This window comes from Lolium perenne, chromosome 7, assembly GCF_019359855.2.
Source record: "Lolium perenne isolate Kyuss_39 chromosome 7, Kyuss_2.0, whole genome shotgun sequence".
Lineage (NCBI taxonomy): Eukaryota > Viridiplantae > Streptophyta > Magnoliopsida > Poales > Poaceae > Lolium > Lolium perenne.
In genome coordinates this window covers 233,810,051-233,820,724 of record NC_067250.2, presented here as the reverse complement: position 1 = coordinate 233,820,724, position 10,674 = coordinate 233,810,051, and the positions used below count along the sequence as shown (strand labels likewise).

Below are 10,674 nucleotides of genomic sequence, written 5' to 3'. Positions count from 1 at the left end.
TGGGCGCTGGACCGAGCAGAGCCACACGGCCTGTGGCGACGGCGATGGCGCTGTCAGGTGCTGCTTCTGCGAGGGGAAACAAGAGCAGCGAGCCGGGCCAGTGACAAAGAAAGCGTCGCCGTTTTCTTCTGGCGGCGAAGTTGGAAGAAGCGATCGAACGCAGTGCTCTCACGTGCAGACGTGGTCTTGCTAGGGTTGTCCCTAGCTGGGCCGGCAGGTAGCCTCTTGGGCCGCTGCTATGAGGAGAGAGGTAACATAAAAGGAAAAGGGAGAAGGAAGAGAGGAGTGGGTTTTGTGGGTCGGAAGGAAAAGGTTGCTCCCCTAAAAAGATTCCTGCAGTCTCAGTTAAGTTTCTTAAAAACAATAAGGCTCCTCAGAAAAACAAGAAACAACGACACCATTATAATTGACCTAAGAGATCTAAAGACAAGGAAGAAAATTAACTTGCCCGTGTGATGGCCGCATGGACCAATAGGACAGCGCACTACGATTGCGAGGGAGAGGAGCACAGCAGGGAGAGCGCCACACCTCGAGAGCTATATGGGAACATGCAAGCTGGAGTGTGGAGCAAGCCTCTGAATTATGGTTTGAGCTCATCGATTATATTTGCTGCCAGCTCACGTTGTTTGTGTGCTTGCAAAGTTCTGTTTTTGACCAAATCTAGCTCATATTTAATTTGTAGATGGACTCACTTTTAGCTTTTAATTTATGTCAATTTGTAATATGCAAATTATACCTTTTTTGTTGCACAAGTATTTTTTGATCGGCGACATCACAATCTGGTCATCACCGTCCTATCGCCGTTGTACTAGGGACAAAAGCTCTCGTACGCTCCACCTCAACTTGTCTTTGTCGGCACGCCGTTCGTCAACTGTTACGCACAAATTTTCGCAGCCATGGTCACACGAGGAGGTACACACGACCACATGAGCAATAAGGGTTATGTCTGCTTCATCAACCAATACAAGATGGCGGCAGCGGCTGCCGACGAGCAGTACAGAACAACGTCATGGTGGCAACACTCACGCACATTATCACCTTCTGGAGGCTTGCATCGGTGCTACAGGGAACAATGAAACATCCGGGTTCTTTTATCCCGATGCAACGCACGGGCATGTTTCCTATTACCTAATACTAAAAATAAAAGGGCTTCTTGTTGATCCGTTTTTTTATTGCCCCTCATTTTCGTCGAAATTACATTGCCTGCCACCGGTAAGTTCAGAAAAAACGGTTCGTTTTAGGCGCACCCCGCCCTGATAAGTTCTTCCCCAAATCCCTGATTCGGTCCTGTGTTTGAGTCGAGCGCGACCAGTGGCCACCGGTCCGTAGAAAGGAAACTGGTGGCGTGCGGCCGAGTCAGAGGGTCGGCTAGGAGAGCACGCGGGGGATTCTCCATGTGAGCTCGGCAAAGAGCCGCGACATCCTTGCCGGCCGAGCGACGCGCGAGTGCTGTTGCCGGCTCAGCGTCCGCTACTGAGGGGCGAGATCCTCCGTAGGCGAGCGCAGCTACGGCTGTCCCGGGACGCGAGCATACTGCAGAGCGGCGATGCAGCCTCTGGAATTTGCCTGGGCACTTTGGTGGCGGCGTGCAAAGGAAGGAGAGGAAAGGAACAGTTAGCTGCAGGCTCGGAACACAACATGACCATTGCGCAGTTGGGCCTCCTGGGCTGTGCGCTCGGAAAATTCCTGTGAAGGAAAAGGAATCCGGCCATTTTACATGTTTTCCATAGATGAATCGGTACTTTTTTATTTCTGACTAGGACAATGCCCGCGCGTTGCTGCGGAAGGGCAAAATATCATCACTTTAAAATGGACACCGAATTTTTTTCTTTAACAACATGGCTAAATAAACTAAATTGTTACAATTCTTCACAAATAAAAAAGTTTATAAAATAAGTGTAGAAAAGAAACAAGGAATACATAAATACACCTGAAGATATAAGTCAGATGGATCACGAACAATGTTCATTAGCTTAGCTGCAGTTCCTAAATGTTACATTGTGTATTAACTGGCTTTGACTCTAATGAAACACACACAGTAGTATCAATGCACTCTCGATATCACAATACCAAAATTATATTTGAGCACACCTCACATAGATGAGGGTCGGAAGGAAATCCTCTCATAGATGACATGGGCCACTAAGATCGTCCCCTTCCTAGACACCAACAAAGTTTCACCTGTCAAGCTCATGTGCGGCAGCACAATCAGCACGCGCATCACTACGGCGCTACACACGACGCAGGACGCGCGACACTCTATCCTACTCGCTCGTCGCATGAGAAGAGTGTGTTGCAACCAGCCGCTGGCGCTGACCGCTGGGGCACGACGCGGGACGCGCGACAATGTTTCCAACTTGCTCGCCGCATTAGAAGAGGGTGTTGCAACCAGCCACTGGCGCTGGCCGCTGGCGCTGGGGCACGACGCGGGACGCGTGACACTCTGTTCTCGCGTCGGCGCGGCACGCTCTGTCCAGCTCGCGGACGATTCGTCTAACCCAGCGTCGTATGCCATCGTGTATTCTCTGTCTAGAGTGACGTGCCTCTGCTGCTACTGTTTCCTAGAGGCAGTACCGGAAAACTCCTGCAGCTTGCGCCATGGACTACCGTGTGGTAGTGACGGGAGGGGTCTCTCCGGTGTGGAGAAGCAACGGAAAGCGGTAGATCGTCCTGTCCAAGGATGTCAGACAACACCCTAGAGGAAAAATGGCTTCGTTGGAGGTGGCGGCGAGCCAGCGAGTTCAATACAAAGCATTGTCGGTTTGCCGTCGTCGTCGTCTGCGGATGTGTCGTGTTTGGAGGTGGCTAGGAGAGCTTATTGTTCATCATAGCACAGATCGTCCTGAAGCTGGACGCCGTCTCTATCGGTGTTGTTGGCGATAGCGCAATCAGCTGGCACATCCACGTCTCCGGCGAGGAGTAGCTCGCGAAACTTGTCTATCGAGACTTCGAGACGTACATGATTAGGAGTTCAGGCCCGCCACCTCGGCTCACGATTTTTTTCTCGTTGTCTTCCTTGTACTTGTACACAACAGAAGGAAGTGCGTGCATTGCTGATTTAAAATAGAAACCGACGATGATTGTGTTGACATGAGAACTGTAACTCCGGTCTGTGTTTGACTCGTGCACGAACATATTGTACCACGTACGGGTAGATTGGAGGGACATGATTTCACAAGTGGAGGGGCAAGATTTAATGACGTACCAAACCAACCAAAACGACGGAAACACTTTTGCTTTTATTATTATTAGGTATATAAATATAGATAGACTATCCTGTAATACGATGGTTTTTTGTAATTATCTCCGCAACAAATAATAGATGTTCTCTCTTCTTTCCGATCGAGCATGTGAGAGCATCTCCAGTCGCGTCCCCCCAAACCGTCCCCCAAACCGCGCCGGATTGAGCGTTTGGGGGACGTGTTTCGTTCGTGCCGCGTTTGGGGGACGTCGCTCCCCAGTCGCGTCCACCAAACCAAATTTCGCAAATTTTAAACTTAAGCGAGATTCATCCAAACTTGCCATATATTACATAGATTCGAACGAAATTTGACTAAATTTAAACTAAACCTAATCTAGAACCACTTGCGGCGGCCGGAGGCGTCGTAGTACTGCTGGAAGTTGTACATGTCGTCGGTGACGACCTCCTGCTTGACGCGCTCGTCGACGGGTTCGTCGACGGGCTCGTCCTTCACCAAGCCGCTTGGTCCTGCCTCGCCGTCGTCGGAGAGGTCCACCAGCGGCTTGCCGGAGTCGCGGATGGACATGGCGATCGCCGCGACGAGGTCGCCCCTGCAGGCGTCCTTGTCGTTCATGGACGCCAAGAACGCCGCCCGCAGACCTGGGCAGTCCTCGGGGTCGTCGCTGCTGGCGATGAGCCACTGCTGCCGCTTGTACTCCGCTAGCAATGCCGCCTGCGACGCTTCCTCCGGCTCCTCCTTCACCTCCGGCTTCGGGATGAGGAGGGCGCCGCCGCACCTCCCTTGCTGCCGCCGGCTGCCGCTGCCGCCACGCCTCGTGTTGACGGGCGTCGCCGGCTCCTCCTTCACCTCCCGTTTGGGGACGGTGTAGGGCTCCGACTGGTAAGACGAGGACGGCGTCGATCGCGGCGGTCCTGAGGAAGAAGAGTGCGAGGACGACGACGTCGTCCTCCTCGGCTGCCATTGAGGAGACGGCGGCGGTGACGACGGCATCTCCAACCTTGGAGCGCCGTTGCGGATGCCGCGGATGACGTTCTCGAGGGTGCGCCCCGGAACGCCCCAGAACAGGGCGCGACCGTCCTTGTTTCAGCTATTGGGGCCGCCGACGAGCCCGTCGGTGCTGTGCATCTCGACGTCGTACTTCGCCTTGAAGTACGTCGTCCACCAGGCGTCGTTGTTGTTGGCCGCCCACGTCGGATCCAACCGCTCCTCGGCGGTGAGTTGAGCCCGACGGGCCTTGATGGCGTCCCTCCATTGGTCCGTGCGCGGCTTCGGCGGCGGCGGAACGCCAATGCCGTTCACGGCCATCTTCCAGCCGCCGCTGCTTGGCAGCCGCATGTCCGGCGGGACTGGATACCGGGCGTTGTACAGCGCCCACGCCTCCGGCACGGTGAGGCTGCCGCGGCCGAAGCCGTTCGCCGCGGCGATCTTGCGGGAGGACGAGCTCGACATTTTTGGAGTGGCGAGGAGAAGATCTGGGAGGGGGGAGGCGGCGGCGACGAGATGGTTTGTGAGCGGTGAGAACTGCAGGGCGTCTTTAAACAGCGGCGACAGCGGGTGGTTGCACGCAATAACGCCGGCGCGGACGGCCACGCGGCCATGCACGATGAGACGCGTCCCTGCGTCGCCTGGGAAAACAGGGACACCATTAACGTCGCTTGACCAAAGGTAGGCGACAGGGTTTTAGCCTTCCGAGCCGCTGACGGGTCGGGCCCGCGTCGGTTCACCTCGCTTTTCGTTGTGTCCGGCGTGCCCGGTGCGTCCCCTGTGGGACGGGGACGGACTCGGGGCGCGCCGGACAAAAATGGGATTTGGGGGACGCGGCTTGAACGCTTTTTTTATCTGGCACGGCCAATTTCCTTCGGAGGACGCTTTGAGAAACGCGGCTGGAGATGGTCTTAAGCGTGGATCCTACGTACAAGAGTTCTCCTTGTATTCGACTGCGCACTGCCTCGGAAGTCCGAACAGCGACTGTAGAGCTGCAGCTGCCGGTCCGCAGACGGAAATCTCTTAAGAGCACTAAGCTCCCAGGGTTCTGCTGGCCTGTGGTTGCTCGTGACGTGTCACTGGGTTCGGTCCCACCTGTCAGCACGTTTTCCATTCACCAGCTTTGAGCGAGGTCGGTTTCCTTCTCATCGAACATGTCTTCCTCTCCTTCGCATACCGCCACCGCCCGGCCTGCACCGACCGTCACCACGCATCCCTGCGTGTTCGACTTGACCTCCGGCTCCATCTGGAACACCAATGGTCGGATGAGGCTACCCTGCCCATCTCCCTCGCCAAACAAAATCAGGCGGCAGAGGGAAACCCTAGAGCGGCCGGCGGCCGGCGGCCGGGCGGCTAGATTGAGGTCAACCATGGTTGCCGATGGTTGCCGCAGCCGGTGGGATCAAGGGCCGCTGCCATGCCTAGAAAGGTGTTAGAAAATTCCCGCTGAATTCTCCATTTCTTCTCTTCACCCGTAAAAAAATCCCCTTGCAAATTCGATTTTGTTTCTATATCTTTCCAATGCTTATGATTCTTCTGTTGTGTAGCCAGCGAATTTCAGAGGAAGGGGATTTGAAGTAGATGTCCGTTTCTATGAAGCCAATGGCTTTCACAGGTTAAAGAGTTGGAGCGGCGGGAGCATCTTAGAGAGGGGATGGAGATGGAGAGAACAGGAGCACACCGCGGCTTCGTTACAAGTTGACCGCATGTTTATGTCCGTATTGCGTTGCATCCGCTGTTGGTACGGTTCGTCCCTCGAATTGTTGGAGGGCTTGCACGGCTGGCTGTCACCAAGAGCTCTACAGGTCCGGCATGGCGTGCAGTGTGACCTTTGGTGTTGGTGAGCATGGTTGTGAGCATGTGCAGCTTGTGTTACTCATCCAACGATTACATGAACTGGTGCCTCATTGCTTAAGCCTTCCCCTCCTCGCGCCACACAACTTTGGTGTGGTAAGTTAATCAGTTGTTTGCTTGTTGACATATAATGCGCATGCTGCATAGCAGGTTGTGTAACAAAGGTTCTTTAATGTCAGGTGATTCTTTTGTCAGGTTATTGAATTTATTGACTGAGGATGCAAGTAATTCTAACGGAATCCGCATTCCAATAAAAATCAAGTTGTACAAAGTAATCTCCTATGTATGATTGTTTTTCCTGAAAATTGCACTTACGTAGCACACCAAAGGAAGACAAGAGATTGCGGAGATTATTTTTTCCTCTTCATGAACGAGACAATTACCTTATTTTATTTAATCTATATGCACATACAAAATTATGAATTAGCATCTCCATATTTCATCAATTTCTAGAGCTATCAAGCTATATATTCATTTACGTTTTGTATAAGATTTATGTATTGCAACACAGCTTGGCAGTTGGCAGGATGCTGCAAAGGATTTTTTTTACTATGGCGAGTGTTTGATTCAGTTAACCAAGAGTGTTTGAGTCAGTTTGATTTGAGCTAGATCTCTATATATCAATAAACTTTAGAGAAAGTAGTGCTCACAACTGCAGTCCTACATGTATTAATTTTGCATGTCCTTTTATGTGAGAACCGGTTAAGACAGGTCAACCTCAACAAATTTTGCATGACTACTAATCAGAAAGAAACAGTGGGAGTTGTCACGACTACAACTTTATGTTCTAACAAGAGGATATAATCAGGCTGCAGTTACTTACTAAAGCTTGGCTTGTGCCTAACGATATGCTATACTAGTGATTTAGTGCTCATGTTTCTGTGTTGGGTTGGTTTGATCTGTCTTTCTATGGAGGTGATCCAGGTAGAAAATATTTGGTCTTCCATCCTGTAAGATTGTTTGTCACGCTGTTGAACTTTGTTATTGCATATTTTCTGCTACAAAAATATGGTTTATGCTCTGGAGATGATGCAATTAGAAGATAATTGATTGTGCGTGCTATTTGGTTGTGTCATACTGCCCAATTGCTTAGTACTTTGGGCCGCTGCATATTTTTCTGCTATCCAGGGTTTCTTTTGGCAGGTTTTACGACTTTTTTTCTTCTATTGGTTGCACCTGCAAAGCTTTGTTGCATAGATATACTTGCTTTTCCATGTCATTCTACTATGTATTGCATTGCCTGATTGCTTACTATGCTAGGTTTTCGCGTATTTTTCTTCTATCCATCTTATACTTTGACTTGCCCGACTCGGTGCCACACTTTGTGTCCACGTGCTGCTTTGCCTTTCTACCAGTGGTCACAATCCGGTGATCCAATGACTATCTCGCGGATGGTTGGGCGAGGTACACATAAAAAATCCTCTTTTTTTGACCCAAAGAAAAGATCATTTCTATGGAGCTACAGAAGCAGGTGCCCATCTATGAGATGGGCTCGCTGCCGCAATTATTTATATGTTTACCGGTTAGATTGCAGGCATTCACCAAGTCCAGAAGTGTAAGTAGGATTTCCTGTATCCAAGTCCTGGTATGTAAGTAGTGATTCCTGTCGTTAGCACACATATATAGAGATGCTGAATGTATTTCTGAATTTTAGACCTCCATGTATTTCTTACTGTTGGTTCCTTTGGAAATGTGAGACCTGGTTTGGGTCAAAGAGAACAATGGTTATGGGCTTCCCAAATCTCAATTCTTAATTTCTCTCAAGAAAGTAGTCGTAAGTGCAATGAGGAATGCAGGATTGGCTAGAGCCATTTTTTGTTTGGCAACATATCATTTTCATGGCAAAAGAAAAAAGTTCCCCTCGGTGGATTGCGCAATATTAACATAACCAGTCCTTCTCTCTTACCTGGTTCATTTCTCTGCTTCTCTGTTCTGCTAATCAGTTCCCTTCTGTCTACGGTTCATTCTTCGTCCATGGTTGCAGCATTCGGTTTGGATTTCATCCGCCAACTCAGGTTCTGCTAGGATCTGGGATAGCTGTCTTGAGTGGGTGCGCTGCAAATCTTTCACAGAAGGTGAAGGTGTTGACAACTGGCGGGAAGGGTCATGAGGCAACGGCTTGCATGAGGTGACCTGCAACTGCAACAAAGGGCGGCTGTTGTTTGTTTTCTCTCTTTTTTCCTATCAATCTTAGAACACCTTCATGTCCTGGTCATGCGAATAATTATCCTATCTAATGCACTACTCAAGCTGGTTATCATTGGTTACTTTGTTTTCACGAATTAATGTTAATTATGTTCTTAGATTTAAAGCTTTTTCTTAATCCCCATATAATATGATGGAAGATTGAGCTTTATAACTTTTAAGTATACGAAATATGCTCTTACTTGAATCCTTCTAATCAATGAAAAAGTATCTACACTTTGAAAGTTCGATTCAGAAGTAACTGAAGTTGTAGAATATATTCTTACTGTTTGTCATTGTAGATTTCCTTTGTTCCATTAAGGAGATGGATTACACTTTGAGAGTTACTAGATTACTCTCCAGTCACAGGGTTGTTTGTCCTTTCAGATTGTTTTTTGAAACGAAAAAATTCAACCACTTGATGGGAAGAAAATGGTGATGTGATAGAGATCTTAAGCTTCAATGAGTATTTGTTGCTGCTTTTCACCTAGCATCTATCTCCAATGTTGTATTACCATATGTAGGCGTAGTTAGCTTTGCCTTTTGTATAGGATATACTAAGGTTGCATATAAAGGATAAATAATGTACACTGCTCCGTCGTTCATCCAACCGATGAAATAATCTAATGGTGCCTCACCCTGGGGATTAGTAATAAAATACTCCAAATTTTCTTTATCAAGGATAGTTCCATCAGTTTTATAAATGTTTTTTTGTATGCCAAAAAAATTGATAATGGTGTGCCTTCTAATAGAACATGACAGTCCTCTGTCCTTTTTGTGTCATGATTTCGTAGGCATTAAAGTCAGTTTTACCCAGCTATGATCCAAGTTCTAAAGTATGTTTTCTAAATTGGAAAAAATCCAAACGTCAAAAAGCATTTGTGACTGCACTCTGCCTATCTCTTTCTCGGAGGATAAAATAGTATTTAATTACACTTTTTGTATTGAAATTATTCAGCCTTTTCTTGCATACTTTGAGTTCTTGGCTATTAATGCCTACAAAATGTATTTATAGGTGATAACAACACTTCAGTATACTCATGAAGCTAGCAATTTGCACTTCAGTATACAAAATCATTAAGGGAGTGATAATCTTCATGAAAGCACTTTGCAGTATACTCATGAAAGCTAGCAATTTGCAATTTAGTCAGTATTATTTATGACTGTTGTCGTGAAGAAAAATTGAAATGTAAGAGTTGCTATGCTACCCTATTATTCCTCAATCCCTTTTACTATATTCCATGGAGTTTCATATCAAAATGGATTTCACATGACAATATAAATTATCACCATCTCATATTAAATGAAGCAAATTTAAACTCATAGTTGTGGAGCTCTACTGTTCACACACACCACCTACCATTATCGATTGTTTGGCAACACCATCTCCTCAAAGCACTAAGTTCATATGAATGGCAAGTCGTGGTTTCTCCGACCGGGGGGAATGATTTTGTGGCCCAACCGTGGGCGTAGCTGTGTGTATGTATGGGGTTCCTCCTTTTCCCTTGAGCGATCATACCGGTTGGTTGGCGATATTGCCTATGTAAATGTTTCTGCGTTCCAGGTTTTTTCTATACTTCATCTCCCTAACCGGTGTTGCCTCTCATTTCAGGTACAAGGTCTCTTAGTCGATGTGGTTTTGTTTGGTGACATTGCGAAGTAGTTAATTGGAAAGCTGACTGGTGTGCTTGTGACTAAGTTCTTGATGAGAAATGTTACCGTTCTACCCAAGATACCAAGGCTGGTTGGAAGGAGATATGTTACTGAGATGGCTATTTTGCGATTTGAGAAACCATATGTTTCTAGGTCACATGGGTTCTATTCTGAACGAGGGTCCTTCTATGTACTTTGTGTTGGAGGGGTCCTCCTCCAGTGCAACCCAAATAGAGCATCATGCTTCTGCACACACTGACGCCTGTAGGTGGTTTGGCTCGTGTGATCAGTGTAGCTATGGAGTTGTGGAGCTGTTGAAGATGGCGATGCATTTAGTTGCACTCAAATTGTGCCAGTCCTAGGAATTGCTTTGTGTATGCTGGCCATCTTCTCATTTGATGGGTATGCTTCTTTATCCTTACGGTTGGCTTTACAGATTTAAGATACAATCATGGTGCAAAAGCTGTGTAGAAAGGTCAATATATACACGACTGCAAAGTAGCGTCACCCGCAAAATCTAAACGCTATGAGCAGAGGACGGCGCGGCAGAGCGCGCTGGGTCCATCTAGTTATTACTCACCCGGCGGGTAGCATGCGCCCGATATATATGCAAGATGTCCGAAGCTATCGGCCGCCGCACGAGTCTTTTTTCCAATTCAAGAACTGAAGCACATTCGTTATTTCAGAGGGACCCAACAACCCAGCCAGTGGTGACGACGCCGGCCATGTCCATGAGCATGACAATAACATGGGAGAGAATTCCTTATTTGACACTGCCTTAAATTTCGGTTCCCTA

At 48.1% G+C, this 10,674-nt stretch overlaps 1 long non-coding RNA gene across 2 annotated transcripts; it reads left to right on the top strand.

Annotated features, from left to right (window-relative positions):
* Window positions 1–5,349: 5,349 nt before the first annotated feature.
* Window positions 5,350–10,277, top strand: LOC127313957 (uncharacterized). Of its 2 annotated transcripts, XR_011749481.1 has the most exons (4): window positions 5,350–5,616; window positions 5,735–6,137; window positions 8,026–8,169; window positions 9,838–10,277. It is a non-coding gene; the product is annotated as an uncharacterized lncRNA (long non-coding RNA). The 2 variants fall into 2 exon arrangements; XR_007859272.1 differs by having other exon boundaries at window positions 5,735–8,169.
* The last annotated feature ends 397 nt before the right edge of the window (window positions 10,278–10,674 follow it).